Genomic DNA, 15,488 nt, shown 5'->3' with positions numbered 1-15,488 from the left:
TTATTCTCCCTCTCTCATCCCGGCCAGGGCTTGTCAAGCCTGACCTTAAAAACCTCTAAGGAAGGAGATTCCACCACCTCCCTAGGTAACCCATTCCAGTTCCTCACCACCCTACTAGTGAAAAAGTTTTTCCTAATGTCCAACCTAAACCTCCCCCTCTGCAACTTGAGACCATTACTCCTTGTTCTGTCATCTTCTACCACTGAGAACAGTCTAGATCCATCCTCTTTGGAACCCCCTTTCAGGTAGTTGAAAGCAGCTATCAAATCCCCCCTCATTCTTCTCTTTTGCAGGCTAAACAATCCCAGTTCCCTCAGCCTCTCCTCATAAGTCATGTGCTCCAGCCCCCTAATCATTTTTGTTGCCCTCCGTTGGACTCTCTCCAATTTATCCACATCCTTCTTGTAGTGTGGGGCCCAAAACTGGACACAGTACTCCAAATGAGTCCTCACCAATGCTGAATAGAGGGGAATGATCACATCCCTTGATCTGCTGGAAATGCCCCTACTTATACAACCCAAAATGCCATTAGCCTTCTTGGCAACAAGGGCACACTGTTGACTCATATTCAGCTTTTCGTCCACCGTAACCCCTAGGTCCTTTTCTGCAGAACTGCTGCCCAGCCATTCGGTCCCTAGTCTGTAGCAGTGCATGGGATTCTTCCGTCCTAAGTGCAGGACTCTGCACTTGTCCTTGTTGAACCTCATCATATTTCTTTTGGCCCAATCCTCTAATGTGTCTAGATGACCTATTTCAGAGGGGTTTACTTACTGTACTCATTGTAGGCATGGGCACCTGGACATCGTTTTTAGCAAAGCACCTAAACAAGTGCTTAAATCCATTCCTGTTCAAAAAGATGCTTAACCTTCAAGCATGTACTTGCATGTTTTGCTGAATCGTGATCTTGACTCTTCCAGATTGTCACCAAAGAATACATGTGAGCGGCAAATTCTCATTTGTACCTATTCTGTCCTGGGCAACCTGCCTTTTAGGATATATCTCAATGTTTGTTTTCTTCAGAGGCCTAAAACTTTCCCAGTCTAACAGCAACACTTTTGTGTACCTTTTAAACTATGGAATCTAGCCCTGCAAAGGGAAGTTTTCCTGAATTATCCTGAGTTTCTCCTTGATTTAGCCACATGAGGAGATATGCCATAGAACTGAAAAAAATAACAAATGCAAAAATACAAAGTACACACATAGAATACTGATCTGATATATCACTTTAAACTCAAAGTCCTCCATGGGGTGCCCAAACTGATTAACAAAAATACACTTGAGTAACCACTGGTCTTGTAATTATAAATAAAATAAAATAAAACAAAACCAAATATAATGACTCTGTTGAAATGAAAAAGATTGCTAACAAAATTACAGAAAGGAAACTCCTCTTGGGTAATTTGGTCTATCCCCCCAGAACAGGTTTGTTCCCCAGTTTATCTTCAGAGCCAATGGTATTTCTTCAATTAAAAGATTTGCTGTTATAGGCCAACACTCCACTTCTGCTCTAACTGCCACACTCGAAACCCGATCCTATCTTTCCATTACATTTGACGCAGATCCAGAATTTAGAAAACCGAGTAGTTCACATTTAGTATGATTCACCTCAAGTTACTCCCTCTGCCTTCTGGAAGGGAAAATAAATCCTTGCTCCTCCTGCCTCAGACCCTCCCAGTCGAACTCCTGTTGTTCTTCACTTTGAGGCAGTGAGGAGCCCTGCAGAGCTTAGGCATGGGGTATTTGTTACATCCTTCAGAGACTGCGGGCAGCATTTCTAACAAGGAATGGATTAGCTTTATTCTGTTGAGTGAGTTATCTGGATTAGTGTCTGAAATGTAACATATTTAGTCAGTAACTTTTGTTACCAGATTCTCAGGCACAGCTCCACATGTATACCAGAATGTTCCACTTTAAGTGCTAACAGACTTACTGTTAGAATACAGCTGTCACATACCATATCCAAAACATACATGTACAGACTATAATATGAAAGTCTGAATCCATGACTGGAAAAGTACATAAACACAAAATTAACTTGTCCTGGGAAGTGAAGAATATTAGTAACAGGATGAAATTCAATAGTGAGAAGTGTAAGGTTATGCATTTAGGGATGACTAACAAGAATTTTAGTTATAAGCTAGGGACGCACCAGTTGCAAGTAAAGTAAGAGAGGAGAGAGGGAGGAGGAGTCCTGGTTGAGATCGAGGATGACCATGAGCAGGCAATGTGATGTGTCAAGCAGAAAGCAAAATGCGGTATTGCATTATTTTTAGGTATTTAGTAGAGGTAGTAGGGAGTGAGTGCTATATTATATAGTATATCATTTGACGTATCATTTGTTCATTTGGTGTGTGTTTTTTGTCTAAGAAGTTTAGAAGGAAATGAAAAAAAAAAAGGAAGGGGGAGAAGAATGGGAGGAGGAATGGGAAGAATGGAAAAAAAGGAAGGAGGAGAGGAGAGGAGGAGGTTTTTGTTTTCCTTAAAAGAAGGAAGAGAGGAAAAGAGATTACACTATATTTCTTTATATATATAGGATAAATACCAGAGGGAGGGGAAGGATTTCAGCTAGTCAGCTGTGTGACAAACGACATAAAGTATAAATGTGGAAAAATAGGTTAGAAAATTAGAAATTTAAGGAAATTCTAAAGGGTAGTAAATTGCTGGGACAGCAGACCGAGGAAACAGTGGAGAGGAAACAGGAAGAATGAAGGAACTAAGCTAGATAAGAAGGAGGAAGAGATGGTATATGGATGAGATGGGATGATAGGATGGATTAATTATGCCACACTGGTATGGGTTACACAAAGGGTAAATAGTACAAGGTCAATGATTTATTCTTTCCATTTTTTTGGAGAGAGTTGTCTGAGGAGAGAGCTGCCCGCTGGGTTCAGCCAGCTGGCCATATTTTTTGGGGGGGGTTGGGGTTTTGGCTTTGGGATTGGCTGAGGTCCTGGGGCTTTTCGGGCTCTCCTTTTGGGGTGCAGGGGAGGGGAATGGGAGTGGAGAGGGAGATCAGGAGGGAGATCAGAGGCTGGGCAGTCATCATGAGGTCTATGATCTCTGATCTCCTATCAAAATCTCAAAGAAGATATCAAATTAGTTTTCTTAAAACTGGAATGGATTCTGTTTGCTGTAACCATCTCTTTTCCCCAAGCCTAAACAAAAAAAACCTTAAAACACACTGTATAAATATTATTACCTGCAGTGGGTATAGATCCATATCCTTGGGAAGCATATATATTGACATGGAACTATCTGAGTAACAGGGACTGTTGAGCCTACAAATGCCTCCCAGCAGTTCCAAATGACTGAAATGCAGACTCTGTACTACTGAAGGATGACATAACCTGTTTACTTGATCTATCAGCTAAAATAGGTGTGCAGCATCTAACCAGGATTTGTATCGTAGTTAGTTCTATGAAGGGTCTTTTATAGCTCTGACTATCTTCAGATCTGTCTTTCACCAGCTGCTGATAAAGTGGTCACTATTCACGAAAACATTATTGAAAATGAGCCAAGGTACCATACAGCAGCAAATTCAAATTGTTATTTTTTAAAGAGCAGTTTCCTTTAAAAAGTTGAGGCTTTCTTTATATATAAATAGGAAAATCTCAGATACTATTTAAGTACAACATTATTTCATATTGTAGCATCAGGGGTTTACAAATAAATTAGGTGAAACTACATTGTCTAAAATCCAACAAAAACTTTAAGGTAACCTCTCCTGCTTCTCCTACAGTGGTGACAATTAGCTCTAAACTCCAAAAGAACACTTTATTCACTTTCTATTACCCCAGTCTTTCTCAAACAACACTCTCTTATTGAGGGAAGGAAAGCCAATTATATTACAGAAGTGTCCAGAGACCTCAAATAGGATCAAGTCCTCATTGTGTTAGCTGAACATAAAAAAGACAGCCCCTGTTCCAAAGAACAGCATATCTTCAAAATCTGAAAAATGGTAATTTTTATCTATGTTTTGTTACCAGTCTGATGGGTATTAAAGGATAGCTAAGCACCACAGTATGAGGTTTCATATTATAAAGTCATTTCATAATTGCACAATATAACATTATTGGCCCCTTGTACCACAGTCCAGCTGAGGATGATTTAACAGCCATAATAATCACATTAATTTAAAACAGCAAGAGACTATATGACCCTGAAAATCACAGAGACAGTGAATTTTAATAAGAAGATCAGGCCACAAATTTAATGTCTTACAGATGACAAATGTTTTTAGCTAACACCAAAATAAAAAAATGATTCGCACAAAATACACTGTCTACTTCATTATATTGTTTCTCTATACCAAATATCCCATATCTCCTTGATTGTTTTATATTTTTCCTGCAAATAGATTTTTCCTTTCATTATGACAATTTTTCTCTCAGGTTTTTAGGGTAGGATAATATATCATGAGTTAAGAGTAGTATTTCAGGCATTCTTAATTCCACTGCTTAAAATACTTACTATTTATATTATGGAAGAACCTAGAATCATAGATTTCAAGGCCAGAAGGGATCATTGTGATCATCTAAACTTCTGTATAACACAGGTCATAAAACTTCCGCAAAATAATTCCTAGAGCAATCTTGATTTAAAAATTGGCAGTGATTGTGAATTCCCCATGACCCACTGTAAATTGTTCCAATGATTAATTACCCTCACCGTTAAAAATATATGCCTTTATCCAGTCTGAATTTGTCAAGCTCCAACTTCCAGCCATTGGATCATGTAATACTTTTCTTTCCCAGATTGAAGAGCATATTTTCAAATATTGCTCCCCATCTAGGCACTTATAGACTGTAATAAAGTTACCCCTTAGCTTTCTCTTTGTTAGCTAAGCAGATTGAGTTTTTTTACTATATCCTTTATTCATTTTCATGGCTCTTCTCTGAACCCTCTCCAATTTATCGACATTCTTCTTGAATTGTGGGCACCAGAACTGGATATCGTCAGTATTCCATCAGCAGTTGCATCCGTGCCAAATACAGAGGTAAAATAAACTCTCTATTCTTACTTGAGATTCCCCTGCTTATGTAACTGAGGAGTGCATTAGCCCTTTTGACCACTGTATTGCTCTGGGAGCACATGTTCAGCTAATTATCCATCATTACATGACTCCCAAATCCTTTCCAAAGTCCCTACTTCCTAGGATAGGATCCCCCAACCCGTAAGTATGACCTCCATTCTTTGTTCCTACATTTACCCATATTAAAACACATATTGTTTCCTTGCACCCAATTTACCAAGCAATTCAGAGTGCTCTGTATAAGTGACTAGCCCTCTTCATTAATTACCACTACCCCAATTTTTGTGTCATCTGCAAACTTTATCAGTGATGATTTTATGTTTCCTTCCAGGTCATTGACAAAAATGTTAAATACCATAGGGCCAAGAACCGACCACTGCAGAGCTCCACTAGAAACACCCCTACCCATTCAATGATGATTCCCCATTTACAACTATATTTTGAGATCCATTAGCCAGTTTTTAACCCATTTAATGTATGCCATATTAATTTTATATCATTCTAGTTTTTTAATCAAAACTGTATGTGGTACCAAGTCAAATGCCTTCTAGAAGTCTAAGTGTATTACATCAACACTATTACCTTTATCAAACTTGTAATCTCATCAAAAATATACGTAAACTAATATCCCACCTTGTGCTTAGCATACCAAGTAGCTCAGAGAAGAGTTTTAACTGTGTGGATGGATAAAAAAGGCCATTTTTAGAGACTTAGACATAGCCTGGATGTGAGGACATGGACAGAGGTCTGAGTCAGAGATGATGCCCAGGTTACAGGCAAGTTGAGGTGTTGTCCACAATAATGGAGAAAGGATTAGAGGGAAGGGTTTGAGGGAAAAGATTAATACCTCTGTTTTAGCCCTGTTTATCTTGAGCCGCAAGCTAGACATCCATAAGGAGATGTCAGAGAGACAGACCCAGATTTTAGTTGAACAAAAGGGGATAGGTGCTGGAATAGAGCAGTAGATCTGTGAGTCATCGTATGTAGAGGATAGTTGAATTTGTTTGCAGATGAGGTCGCCAAGATATAAGGTGTAGTGGGGGGAAAAACAGGGAAACCAGGACAGAACCCTGCGGGACCCCCACAGAAAGTTGGTGGAAGAAGAACATCCTCCAAAGGACACTGAATGTGTGATTAGAGAGGTAAGAGGAAAACCAAGAGAAGACAGTCACAGAAGACAAGATTTCAAGAAGAACATGGTTAAATGTGTTGAAGGCGGCTGACAGGTCAAGAAGGATGAGAATGCAGTACTAGTCCTAAGCTTTAGCTAGGAAGAGGTAATTAGACATTTTGGCAAGAACGGTTTCAGTGAAATGCAAGAGAAGGAAGCTGGATTGGAGAGGATTTAGGATGGCATTGGAGGAGAGGAACTCCAGATAGCACTTGTAGACAGTGCATTCAATGAATTTAGAGATGAAAGGGAGAAGAAAGATAGGGTGGTAATTGGGTGGGTTTTTTCCCCAAGATCGGAAAGACTAGAGAATGCTTGTATTGTGAGGGAGAAAGAGTCAGAAGAAATAGAGCAATTAAGAAGAATAAGGGAGGGGCTGAGAGTGGGCAAAAGGGAGATCAGGAGATGGGATGAGGTCATTGTGACAAGTGGAGGAGTTAGAGGAGGAAAGCAAACAAGAAATTTCTGCATCTGTGATGGATGCAAGATTTGTAGGAGGAAAGGAGAAGGCAAGTTGAGGGGACAGTGAAGGTTACGTCATATTTTGTAAATTTTCTCTTAAAAGAAATCAGAGAGAGAGAGAGAAGTGGAGGCAGAGGAGAAGAGGGTTTGAGGATAGGGTCAAAGGTAGCAAAAAAGCATATGGGATTGTGGGCATGAGATACAATTAGCTAGGAAAATGGCAGAACTGAAATAGAGAACAAATATGTAGTGAAGTCAGCCTGATCACAGGATTTCCACCAAAATCACTCCACAGTGTGAGAGCAGGAACAAAGGAAGCAGATGTTGGGGATAAGCCAGAGCTGGGGATCAGCAGGATGGATTTTGAAATGGGAGAGAGGGGCAAAAGATTGAAGGGTGGAAGAGAGTGATGGATGGAGAGAGTCAACAATCATGTCAATGGAAGAAAGAAAAGAGTAACAAAGCAATAGCACAGTATATAAAGTTCTTCTGAGAAATAGTTTCAGAAAAAATCTAGTTTAGGGAAAGAAAATGAGTAATTTTAGTAAACCTCACAAAATGAGAATTAAGTTTAAGTGGTATGATGGGGCTTATGAAAGCGATTAGAGACAAAAAGCAGGAGTCTCTGAAAGAAAATCTGTATATGGAAACAGACCACAAGTATATACAAGGGAAATGAAGTCTGGATTTAAGCAAAAGAATAGGAAAATGTATTCCTGTTTATCTGAAAATTTCCTTTCTTCAAGTAATAAGTTCTCAGATCTATTACAATGTCAGCCTGCATGCAGTGTAAAGACAGAATTAGACCCGTAAGTCACTGGCAGCAAGGGAATGCCCCAACTCCTGAATTCCCTCCAGATGAGATAACTTCCAAAGCCAGGATAATTCAGATTTACTTTCTGAAAAGTACAGATTGTTTTAAATATACTTTGAGGAAAATCACAATTTCTTCTACTGCAGAGAATGGTAATGACAACAAAACCCACATCCTTGGATGTCAGTTTCCATCATTATTCTGGATCCATTTGTCTCCAGGTGGGCCAGATCTGTGGATATTATTACTTATAGAAAGGAAATTTTCAGGTAAGCATGAGTAAATTTTCCTATTCTTCTTTGTGCTAAGCTCTACAGATCCATTACAATAAACTGTTCATAGCAATGTGCCTCTAGGGTGAGAAACAGGATCATTCTTTAATTATGGACATCCAAACTGAGGCAGATCTTATATAAATATCTCCTCCATCTTCCCTTGGGCACTAAGGCGCTTAGAAGACTTCTGCCAAAATAAAGGAAATGGCATCGGCTGAGACTGGATGACCAATATATGGAACTTGGTGAACTAATGGCTATCTAGCAAATCTGAATATGGGAGACATGACTACTCTGCCCTGAGATTGACAGTGCTCCTAAAGACTGGACTTTGGTCTTGTCTACACTTGCGGTGACATTTAGGGTACATGTAGCTAAATGCTTCAGAAAAAGGTAGGCTCTGTCCACACTGCAGTGTGTAGCTACACATGGCAGTGAAAGGCTCTGGCAGAAGGGAGGCCACAGTGAAAGGCTCCAGCAGCTGGAGCCTTTCACCACTGTCTCCCTCCTGCCAGAGCCTTTTCCTGCTGCTGGAATCTTCCACGGCAGCAGGGAAAAGCTCTGGCAGTGGGACACTACACTGCTAAAAATAGCAGTGTAGGCATGGAAGGCACTGCTTGGGGGTGTAGAGAGATGTGTACAGTATATACCCTAGGGTTCTGGTGTGTCTGTACTCTTCCCACCTATGCAGTGCCTCACTGTCTTTACACTGTTATTTATATCATGCTAAGAGTACAGTGTCTGTACTCTACACACCACCATAAGTGTAGGCCTACCCTTTGATGCTTAACCAAAGGAAGAGTATTTCTTAAGTTTATTTAGGGAATGAATGCTATGAAAGTTGTGAGAACTACCTGTCTGAATTAGAAGCACAGTACTGGGTGTTTTGAGAGAAAGCCCTCAGCTTCAAAACAACAAACTCATCTAATCAGGGTTAGTAGTTATTGGGAGGCCTACTTTAATGGACAGGAAGTATATGGACATCTCCTGCCAGGATTTAATCTTGGTAGTGCTGTAAGGAGCACACTGAAGTTCCACGGATATGCTCTATGACCTTGTGGAGTTGCAAGGAAACATTTAATGGGATCTGTACAAAGACTTCCTTTTCTTGAATGTGCTGAGAACATACTACAGAGAATTGACATTTTTTGCTTGGATACAATAAAGCTCTCCTGTGCTATGGCCATTCAAGGCTATGTTTCACTGATTAAACATGGTAGTTAAACTGTGGACTTTTTATCACCCAGTAGAATAAGTTCTATTTGTTAATTTATTTTTGGAGTACACGAGTATAATTACTTCTTCCAAATATTCGTTTTAAACTTGTCTGGTCCCAGTGGAGGACTTGTTTTGCAATAGCAGACCTCCTCTATGAGACAGAGACATCTAAATTTCCAATAATAAGTTAATCAAGTTTGAGAGCCATAGCAGTATAAACAGTATTACTGCAACTCTTTCATTCCCATCTTTTGTATTTCCCTGGGGAGCAGTGGAAATGATGGGAAAACTTATAATAAGGACCCTGCCCAGTTTTGAACAATGTCGTTCACCACCTCACATCCCAGGCCCTGATACAGAGGAACTTTATTTACTGTTTCCAAATACAAAGAAGTTGTTCACCAGACCAACAAATTGCTTTATGTTTAGTGAGATATTCCTGGGTATAGGAGCCACTCCTCTAAATGCATCTCTGCGATGTAAGGTTTAATGTTCATCTCTCCCTTGGCAGGCAGTGCACATAGAGATCAGAAACTTTGTTAGGCCCAGGACAAGAGAATTTCTCTCTGGGATAGTGCTGATAGGGTTTTCATAATAACTACAAAAAAACACAAACAGACACTGATTGTCACCAGCAGAATAGGTCTGTTACCGTGGAAGGAGCAGTACTCGGAGACCTCACTGAATCATTGTGTTCCATCTGGTAGCTACTGTGTTCTCTTTCTGGTACCCATTCCCTGAACTGAATCAGGCAAATCCTCTAAAAAAACCTGTTTCTCTTCATCCACCAATATGGGAATTCGACTGTTATACAATTGGGTCCACTATCTGCCAATGGATGAGACAGGACAAGATGGGAAGGGGATACCCAGAATTAGTGGTTTCATATCATAAGAATTCTGAATCACGGAAACATGCTTATGTATGAGATCAGAATTCCCAATAGGCTACAATAAGTATCCGATTTTTGTGACACCACTTGTTTTCCATTATGGCAATCTTCACCTTCTCTTAACATTCTTCTAATATGAGACCTTGTACTCATTCTCAGCCCAGGCTTATGATTGACTTTCCTGGTATTGTGTGCCTGTTTGTCTTGAATCCAAGATATGCCAGGAACCATTGCCTCTCCTGGAATTGACACCTCCTCATCAATTATTGGGAGTGGACTACATCCACCTTGATCAACTTGGCCCTGTCAACACTGGTTCTCCACTTGTGAGGTAACTCCCTTCTCTTCATGTGTCAGTATATAATGCCTGCATCTGTAATTTTCACTCCATGCATCCGAAGAAGTGTTTTTTTACCCACGAAAGTTTATGCCCAAATAAATCTGTTAGTCTTTAAGGTGCCCCCGGACTCCTCGTTGTTTTTGTGGATACAGACTAACACGGCTATCACCTAATTATTATCACTGTATGTTTGCTTCTGTTTTATATCTGTACAGAACCCTGATGAGAAAAATTGTCCAGGAAAAGATAAATGAATTGCCTTCTTCCCTAAAACCAATATTATTGTTACCATGATCCTAGAGAGAATCTGGGAACAAAGATCAAATGGTAATGATCAAAGTTGTGGGGGGGGGGGGAAAGGCTGCCACCCATCTGCAAAACATAAGAACTGTCTGAGGATGGTAAAATGGGAATGTTTTGAAGACAAGCCTCCACTAGGAACTTATTTAGATGTTTCAGGCAGGGCCCTGCTCCATTTGTCCCCGATTCTGAGACTAGAAATTCCTGCACTGCACCCCACTCCCTGTTCCACCTGATGTAGATGATGGATGATTTCATTTATGTTGTGCCATTAAATAGGTTGCTATCTGTTCAGCTGTTCCTGAAATTCTTGCTTATCACCACAGGGTACTCCCCTCTGGTCAATGTCCAGTAACCCAGTTGAACAAAAAGTTATTGGTAGCCCTTTTGCTCCCAATCTGAGAGAGCTTGGCTCCAGTTCAGAGTTTTCACTCTAGACACCGCTGGTTTAGAGACCTGCAGTTAGTTCTGAGGCAACAAAAGGCAACTACTGACTCAGAACTCGCATTAGCTACCACTAGCAAAGAGGTATTTTCTTCTGCCGTACTTCATGGTCTTCTTCAACTTGCCATATAATCTATATTCATTTCTATAGTGTCTGGCAGCAGTCAGGATTATAAATCAACTTTTCTGATGATTCTGAATAATCTCAGATTTCCATAAATATTCCCATTGTATCACTAAAATAAATGGGACGTGAACTGTCAGAGTGTCTGATCCCAAGGACCATAGTCCAATATGCCTGCATGAAAGATATCAAGCCCACTTTGTTTTCTTTCCAGGGAGAATCACTTACGCCATGTGGCAACCTGCATGGAACTTGGAGGAATGAGCACAATTTGCAGGAGGCAAGAGTTTAGAGGAGGCATCAGGAAAGTCAGCCAGTCTGCACATGACTGGAATGCAGTTGCAGAAACTCTGTAAATAGTTCACTTAATAAGGAGCTAGTTTAGATTTACAAGCATGGAGTACTTTTATATTATTATCCAGCACCTGGTATACATTGGCAGCAGTTAGTCTAGTGCAGTGGTTGTCAACCTGCGACCGGTGGACCGCTTGTGGCCCAATCAGCACACAGCTGTGACATCCTCAGGGCCATACAGGTAGTATTGAATGCAGTCCACAATAGTAAATAGGTTGAGAACCACTGGTCTAGTGAGACCTACAGCAAGGAAGAGAGTGTGATTAACAGGCAAACAAAGCAACACCTAGAACCAGAGCAAACAGGCAGCATAGAGGACTCAGACTATTGGAAATACTGGATTTCCAGACAAAAAACCTTGCAAAAGAATGGAAGCAAGAATTGAGTCTGTATACAGAGCTGACCATGGGGGATAACACATGATAAAACAAAGGTAAAGCTTTCTTACTATCTCACTGAGGAAAAAGCACAAGTAGTAAGTGAGACTCTGTTGCCAGGAATATTGCCCAAAACACTAAAACATCTAATAAAAGAGTTTGATGAGTACTTTGACCCCAGACATAATAAGACTGTACAGACTGGTTTTTGTTTGTTTTTACCCTAAACCAAGGAGCAGAAAACAGATAAAGTCTTTTTTCTCCTCGTTCCCTCTCATGGGACAGACAGTTCTTCAGAAGGAACAATTTGAACTTAGATAAGTGTCAGAGTTTGAGGGGGATTTTGGAGAGAGGGGGTGGTTTTTTAGAGTTTTTTTGGGGGGGGAGCAAACCAATTGATTACAGTAAGGGGAAATTACTTACCTGTAAATTTGGTTTCTCTGGAAGTATAATTTGACTGGACCAGGCCTCAGGTTTCCACCACGAGATTGGAAAAAGAGAGATCCTGCCTGAGTTTCAACCCTTTAAACCACAAGTAGGGGTGTTTTGTGCACCAATTAACCACTGGCTTGTCAGTGCCTTCCAGAATGTTCCCTTCCAGGTCTCTGATTAACAGAAAGCAAGAAACTCCTTAATTTATAAGCATAAATTATACTGAAATATAAATGACAAATAAAGCTTAGCCTTATTCTGAAAAGACGGGCAAGTATGAAACTAGATTCTGCAGAGAACCAGAGTAACAGGTAAATAATTTTCCTTTCTCTAAAAGATATATTGACTGAATTTCTACCTTGGGTATTAAATCCGGGTGGACTGATTTAAATAAGGTTATTTAAATTCCCATGTGGAAAGGCTCGATTAAAATCAACTCTTAAATTAACTCTTCCATTTGTACGCATTAATTTACTTTTAAAAAAGTGCATTTTCACTGGTTGATATAAACATTAAAACATGTTGATTTATAACTAAATAGAGCCATTACATTAGAATAGGTACATCTTAGAGTACACTATAACTAAATACATTTATGTAAGCAATTATATAGCTTAATATTTTAATACTTGTATTAATTGTACATTTTTAGTATGTTAGAAAATGGTGAATAATACATTACTTATTTACTAGATAATTATTTTTTGTGCATGATTTGTGTCAAGCTGCATTAGGATGGTAACTGGAATTCAATTAAACACACAAAACAGTATATAAGATTTATATTTATTAAACAAAACAAGACCTTAATACAGTACAGGACCTATTTTGCCACATTTATAAAGCTTGACCTTAGAAGTTAGAATCTGGGGGAAAAAAATCTCTCTATATATAGAAAAGCTGCCTTTAACTCAAGATTTTTGATAGAGGCTCACGGATTCAGCTTTTTTTAATTTAAATGTTTTAAGAGATTATAATAAAATTAGGCCTTAACATATTTTGTATTAATTCAAATGTCATTTTAAACAGGTTTATTTTTAAAACATATTTATAATAAACAACAAAATAAAAAAAACCCTATTTAAGTTAAAAGAATCCAATTATATATATATTTTTAATTCATTTGTTTCTATCCACCCTGGAAGGTAAGCTCCACAAAAACACATATTCTTCAACTCACGAAGGGGCCAAAGCCATCTGAGGTTGTTTCTTCTGTCCTGTAGAATTAAAACTTCCCCCAACTCCTCCCACCAAAAAGGAAAGGCTGGTGGTGGAAAAGCTGGTGAAAAATATGCACAACCAGTAGTATGACAATATTGTCCCTGAGATCAGAACAATAATACATGACCTGCAGTGCAGGCAAGAAAAATGAAAAGGACATGCCTTCCTTTGCATTCATACCAAGTCAACAAGTTCAATTTATACCTGTATACATTAAAATTGGCGGCAAAGGATCACTTCAAATGAGTAAAAGAACATCCTCTCCCATAACTTGGATAGGGATAGGTTCTCCAGCTATGATTTTGACCTCCACCCAGCAAGTTCAACAGCATGCATCAACTTGAGCATTGGTTTCATAGTCAAAACAATGCTCTGTTACACACTGTGAATTTAATCTAAAAGTGAAAGGATATAGTCCCTCTCTTCTAACAAGTTAGAAACACTTGGCCTTTTCCTCTCATTTGTGCTATTTTTATATCCATGTAACGCCACTGACCTCAGCTGGATTAATCCTGATTTAAACTAATGTAAGAAAGAGGAAAATCATGGCCCAAACTTTTCAGCACAAGTTGAGATAAGAAGCTGTCTTTTGATAATGAAATGTATACTCATCCCAGTACAGCACCTATGGCCTTCCAGCTTATATTAAGTCATTTCCTTCTCTCTGGAGATAAGCTCCACTCTGAAAAATATATGGAATCAAAATTTATGGGGTTTTTTTTGGTGAATTCAGATATTTTTAACAATACCTGGCTTTTATATCATGCTTTTCATTAGTACATCTCAAAGTGCTTTACAAAGGAGGTAGGTATCATCACCATGCATTTGAGGAAGCTGAGGCATAGAGAGGTGAAGTGACTTGCCCAAGGTCATCCAGGAGACCAGTAGCAGAGCTGGCAATAGAACCCCGGTCTCCCGAGTCCCAGTCTATTCACAAAACCTCCCAAGGATTTGCTCAGGGAAGAATATATCACTTAACTTCTGTATCAAGCCTGAGTTACCTGAGACTACATGCTGAATTCTAGACTTTCCGCAATATAGAAACTGATAATACAGTAGACCGGGGAAGAGATAAAACCTTTTACAGAAATTTAGGAAGGAGCCCAGAAAGTCAGTCACAATCAATCTAGGTGAAAGGGATATCTTTGTAGCAATGTCTCTACTGGCTATCGAACTATGGTGAAAAACTGGGATGGATTAATGTAATCAACATACAATGTGAGCATATTGTCAAATGAAATCATGATCCACTAGCAGCACACTGCTGTAAGAGAATCTTGCAAAGAAGTCTCAGTCCTCCCTATTCTACACATATACACAGAATAAGATCTTCTTAGTAAAGGTTCATTTAGAACACTAAATCCACCTGCAGCAAAGGTTATTTCTGCTGCAGAATAAAAAGAACATTATATGGCACCCAGAGCAACTTTTTGTTTTAAGTTTAGAATGCCATGTGTTTATTTACAAAATTTAATACCATTCCCTAGGAATTTGTAACTGTCCATTAATTCTTTTGAATTAAGACAAGATGTGTTTTTTTGGGGTTTCTTAAAAGAATGCCTTTACAGAGAAAGATTCCAGCCAGTTACACAAATTATACAGTTAAATTTACTATACTATTAGAATTTACGCAGACTATTACAATTAAATTTAGATAAGATTTTTTTACTCAGTAAGACTGGGGTCTTCATGGTAACATTCAAATTAATTTGTTAGTGATTTTAGGAGCTTTAAATTAGTTAATTACTTCCATGTATACTCTTTATATTTCCATATTTTTAAATGTACTACAATAAGTGATGTTTGTAATTAGTAAGATTTTTTGACCCTCTTCTGATCATAAAGAACTGGTGAAAAACTTAAGGAAATAAAGCTGAAAAGAACTTAACCTTTCTTCATATTCTTCCCTAAAGCATTTAAAATTTTTGTCTCAGTTGTCCTCCCTATTTCATACCATTTTCCATTCCTATTGTTTGTTCCTTCCTATTAATATAATATTTAAATATTTTACACAAAAGAACATCTTGTAAAA

The 15,488-nt window shown here is 38.9% G+C and overlaps 1 protein-coding gene across 2 annotated transcripts in view; it reads right to left on the bottom strand.

Annotated features, from left to right (window-relative positions):
- FANCC (FA complementation group C) overlaps nt 1–15,488 on the bottom strand; it is a 141,413-nt gene that overhangs the window by 117,535 nt on the left and 8,390 nt on the right. For both annotated transcript variants that reach the window (XM_039544268.1, XM_039544269.1), the window contains exon 2: nt 12,227–12,408. The gene's annotated coding sequence lies outside the window, so the exon portion shown is untranslated. The remainder of the gene's footprint in view (nt 1–12,226; nt 12,409–15,488) is intronic.

This window comes from Mauremys reevesii, linkage group 6, assembly GCF_016161935.1.
Source record: "Mauremys reevesii isolate NIE-2019 linkage group 6, ASM1616193v1, whole genome shotgun sequence".
In the NCBI taxonomy this organism is placed as follows: domain Eukaryota; kingdom Metazoa; phylum Chordata; order Testudines; family Geoemydidae; genus Mauremys; species Mauremys reevesii.
Note: the sequence above shows the minus strand (reverse complement) of the source record. Positions and strands in the feature narration are given on the sequence as shown.